Source organism: Cetorhinus maximus, chromosome 4 (genome assembly GCF_964194155.1).
Source record: "Cetorhinus maximus chromosome 4, sCetMax3.hap1.1, whole genome shotgun sequence".
NCBI classification, from domain to species: Eukaryota; Metazoa; Chordata; class Chondrichthyes; order Lamniformes; family Cetorhinidae; genus Cetorhinus; species Cetorhinus maximus.
In genome coordinates this window covers 49,166,423-49,171,351 of record NC_135882.1, presented here as the reverse complement: position 1 = coordinate 49,171,351, position 4,929 = coordinate 49,166,423, and the positions used below count along the sequence as shown (strand labels likewise).

The window sequence follows — 4,929 nt, the reverse complement described above, 5'->3', positions numbered from 1 at the left end:
GCATTTAAGAGCCATTATTTTTGCCCTTTTATAATCTTTTTCCCCCTTTGACCTTATTTGCTGCTGTTTTTTTATGTTTGGACACTCTGTCCCTTCCTGTCATACTCTGGGTATTATTGCCTAAATAGCTGTACTGCAAGGCTGCCAAATCCTTTTGCTTTGTAAACCTATGTATCCCCTCTCCAGAATCATACCCCCCACCTCTATTTAGTTTAAAGCCCCCTCTACAGCCCTAGTTACTCGATTTGCCAGGACACTGGTCCCAACACGGTTCAAGTGAAGCCCGTCCCACTGGAACAGCTCCCTTCTACCCCAGTACTGGTACCAGTGCCCCATGAACTGAAACCCATTCCTCCCACACCAATCTTTGAGGCATGCATTTAACTCCTTAACTTTATTTGCCCTATGCCCAGTTTGCCCGTGGCTCAGGTAGTAATCCCAAGATTATTACCTTGGAGATCCTGCTTTTTAATTTAACTCCTATTTGTTCAATTTCTTTCAGCATCGCCTCCTTTCTAGTCCTATCAATGTCATTGGTACCAACATGGACGACAACAAGTGGATCCCTCCCCACCTACTCCAAGTTCCTCTCCAGCCCTGAGGAGGTGTCCTTAACATTGGCACCGGGCAGGCAACACAGCCTTCGGGACTCACGCTCACAGCTGCAGGGAACAGTATCTATCCCAATAATTATACTGTCCCCTACCACTACTGCGTTCCTATTCCCCGGCCCCCTGCCCCGAACTTGAATGGCTCCCTATACCATGGTGCGATGGTCAGTTTACTCATCCTCCCTGCAGTCCCCGCTCTTGTCCACACAGATTGAAAGAACCTCGTAACTGTTGGATATTTGCAGTGGCTGAGGCTCCTCGAATGCTACCCCCGGGTCCCCATACCTGCCTCACCTGCAGTCACGCCCTCCTGTCCCTGATCACAGACCAAATTTGAATGACCTAATCTGAGAGGTGTGACCGCCTCCTGGAGCAAAGTGTCCAGGTAACCTTCCCTCTCCCTGATGTGGCACAATGTCTGCATCTCGGACTCCAGCTCCTCAACTCAGATCCGAAGTTCCTCGAGCTGCAAACACTTACTACAGATGTGTTCACTCTGGGTCACCTTGGTGTCCAGCAGCTCCCACATGCTGCAGCAGCAACACATCACCTGCCATCGCTAACTTATTTAATTTAATTTATTGATTAATTACTCTAGTATCCTCGCTCTTTACAGTTTATTGTAATTTTTGTACACCAGTATCAATCTTATACTTAACAAGTTATTTTTAAGAAATAGAAAATAAAGACTAGAGCCTAAACACAAACTATAGACCTCAATTTTACTTTAAAGACTAGAAATATTCACCAATCCAACTCACCAATCTGCTGCTCTCCCCACTCTTTTTAAATGAAATCTCCCTGCTCTTAGTTTGAAATGAAGTCTCCACACTCTACCCACGTGGATTTTAAATGAATTCTCCACACTCACCCGGCTCAGTTTTTAAAATAAATTCCCCACACTCACCTCACGCGGATTTTAAATGAATTCTCCACACTCATTCCACTCTTTCCCAGGATTATAGGGGAAGCAGATTCAATTGTGGCTTTCAAAAGGGAATTGGATAAGAGTTGTTGCAAATGCCGCCTTCAGCTCGATTGCAGGGTTCCAGGAGTTTCTTCCCAATCCATCGTTACTGCTGTTTCCTGGGGTTGCCATGGGGAAAGCGGTGGTCGGCCCCATGAAGGGATAGTAAAGGTGCTGAGGTCCACCCCATTGAAGGAGATAGCTTTGTGGTGCCCTTTTTCCTGTCCATTCTGATCCCAGCTTAACTTCCTTTGTCGGCCTCAATCTCTGCCAAGGTCCACTTGGGCCCCATTCTTATGATCTGCAAACTGTTTCTGCCCTTTTAACTCCCCAGTGGTGGTGGATGTTGAGGTCTAGCAATGGCAGGCTTCCTCTTGGCGGCAAGAATCCTACCAAAATTCCACAAAATATCATGTGATGAATCCCCAGGCTGTGCCAGAGGGCTGACTGGAAGTCCCACCCTGCCGGTAACATGGCCACTGGGAGGAGTATCCCAGCTGCTGCATGCATATGCTTTGCAAAACCACTGTCCAGATTTTAAAAATTATGGGCTAGATTTAACTGGGGCAACAGCTGCACCTCTTGTTAATCTGCATGAATGAACAACATATAAGTATATGTTGATTAGATGCGTGAACTGGCCATGTTGAATGAGGCAAGGTCATTGGGTGCTCCAAGTCGGACCAGAGAGCAGCAATCATGATTGACTCAGCTAGAGTTCCAGGATCCAGTAGACACAAAGCAGCATGGCCTGGGAAAGATGGTGCACATGACGCCATAGAAAAAAGAAAGTAGGATGAAGAAGACAGTAACATTATTGGAAAGCTCAGTGAAAATACAATGCTGCTGAACTTCCCGGAGAGGCTATAGTCACTCATTCAACTCCCCCTCCACCATGAAGTTGTCTCCCTGCTTCTCTCGAAGTGGATCGAATGTGGGGGAGGGGAAACCTTAAACTTCTGGTTGGGATCACTTACATTATCATCTCATCTCTCTGCTTTAGGGCCATGCCAACAAGACAAGCAACGAGCTGCCACAGAAAAAAGAGGCTTCCCCATTGCGCCCACTCTGTCAGCAGTAGCAGTCCTTCTCATGGCTGCACTTTTCTGCCCATTCTGCTAGCCTATCTATGTCTTTTGCAGGCAATTCATATTGTCCTTACACTTTGCCACTCCTCCAAGTTCAGTATCATCAGCAAGTTTTGAAATTTTACTCCATTTTCCAAGATCCAAGTCATTTGTATCTAGCAAAAAAACGCAGTCGTTCTAGCACTGACCCCTGGGGATCCCCACTGTCCACCACCCTCCAGTCTGAAAAACAACCAGCTACCACAACTTACTGTTTTCTGTCATTAAGCCAATTTTTTTTATCCAATTGGACACTGACCCTCCTGTTCTATAAGTCTAAATTTTGTTAACCAACCTTTTATGTGGCGCTTAAATGCTTTCTTAAGATCCATTTGGACACCATCCATCGCATTCCCTTCATCAAACTTCTCTGTTGCTTCATCCTTCATTTAGATGAGCAATGCTTCCAGCATTGTATCAGTATTCCCACTGGTGACTGCTGCTCCTTTGGAACAGCCTCAAATCTGCATCTTAGATTGTTTATTCATACACAGGACATTATGTGCCCAGGGCAGGAAAAGATCATCGGGTCAGTAGGAGCTCATCATATTTATTGGTGGATCTCATTCCCATTTATAAGCCCTCCCTCTTCCCCTTCCCCCTTTTGTTTTCCTTTTTAATAGCTATATTGAAGGCTTGAGGATCCGCTTAAAATTATCTCAGGCTTTTATTGTGCAATGTCATCCTTGACAACTAGCTCTCACTTCCATTTAGCCGTTGCTGAGGTCTCTTTCCATTGCTGTAAACAAAGCTTTTTTAAAAACTCAACACAAGCACATTTATTATCCTTTAATTGTGTTACAGCCCCATCTTAGAGTAGAGCTACCTTCAGGTTGTTAATTGTATATTAATTGTGTTTAACTATATGCACATGGCATATAGTTAAACTGGTTAACTGGGCATTCACTTAAGTGCCCTATACTTACCTGGCAGGGGAGAGACCATGATCATGAAGGTTGTTCTCCCAGGACAAAGCTAGCCCATTGCACTTCGGGTGTGCTGACACCTGTGATGTCCCCAAATGCGGGATACTTGACTGCAAAATTTGTGGTAGTGGGGGACTGCATTCGTGCTCTCCCCTGAAAAAAAAATAGACACAGCCTAAAACTCTCAATTGTTGGATTAGGAGTTATTATGCTTGTAATGTTTATATAGGATAAGTGGCACAGAGACAGTCCATTCGGCCCAACCATGTTTATGCTCCACTCGTGCCTCCTCCCCATCTTTTCTCATCTAAATGAAGGATGAAGTAACAGAGAAGTTTCATGAAGGGAATGCGATGGATAGTGTCCAAATGGATCTTAAGAAAGCATTTAAGTACCACAGAAAAGGTTGGTTAACAAAATTGAGACTTATAGAACAGGAGGGTCAGTGTCCAATTGGATAAAAAATTGGCTGAATGACAGAAAGCAGTAAGTTGTGGTAGCTGGTTGTTTTTCAGACTGGAGGGTGGTGGACAGTGGTGATCCCCAAGAGTCAGTGCTAGAACGACTGCTATTTTTGCTAGATATAACTGACTTGGATCTTGGAAAATGGAGTAAAATTTCAAAACTTGCTGATGATACTGAACTTGGAAGAGTGGCAAAGTGTAAGGACAATATAAATTGCCTGCAAAAGACATAGATAGGCTAGCAGAATGGGCAGAAAAGTGGTAGGTAGAATTCAATACAAAGAAGTGCCAGGTTGTATTTTTTTGGCAGAAGGGCAAGGCAATATAAGCTTAATGGGCAGAATTTTGACCTTGGTGAGTGGGATTCGCGGGGGGGTTGCAGGAAGTGGCGGTTGGGAAGCTGAGCACCGCCTGCAATCGAGGCCGGAAGGCGATTTCACGCTGGCGGGTCAATTAAGACTCATCCAGCGCGAAACATGAGCGGCTGTGCTCATTGCTGCCTGAGCGGAGGGGTTGGGGAAGGATGGTGAATGAGGCCTGGGCGAACGTCGTGCATGCACGCGAGTGCGCGCTTGAGAATCTCCCTGAGGCACAGAGTTTCCAAAGAAAGTATTAAAGATTTGAAAAATGTCACAACACTGATCCCCTCACATGATATGTTATGAGTGAAATTTAAAGCATTTTATTTTATTTTTATTTGATGTTGGAAACCTCATCCCACTTGTGGATGAGGTTTCCAAAAAATGCAAAGGCCGCTTGGTCTTCTCGCCTGCCCACCAACTGTAAGGTTGGACGGGGAGTGAAAAATTTACGTTAATTTATACTTTAATGGCC

General features: G+C 45.0%; 1 non-coding gene across 1 annotated transcript; it reads left to right on the top strand.

Moving 5' to 3' along the window:
- The first annotated feature begins 3,623 nt into the window (after positions 1–3,623).
- LOC144680115 (U1 spliceosomal RNA) lies at positions 3,624–3,787 on the top strand. Its single transcript, XR_013576489.1, has one exon. It is a non-coding gene; the product is annotated as a U1 spliceosomal RNA (small nuclear RNA).
- The last annotated feature ends 1,142 nt before the right edge of the window (positions 3,788–4,929 follow it).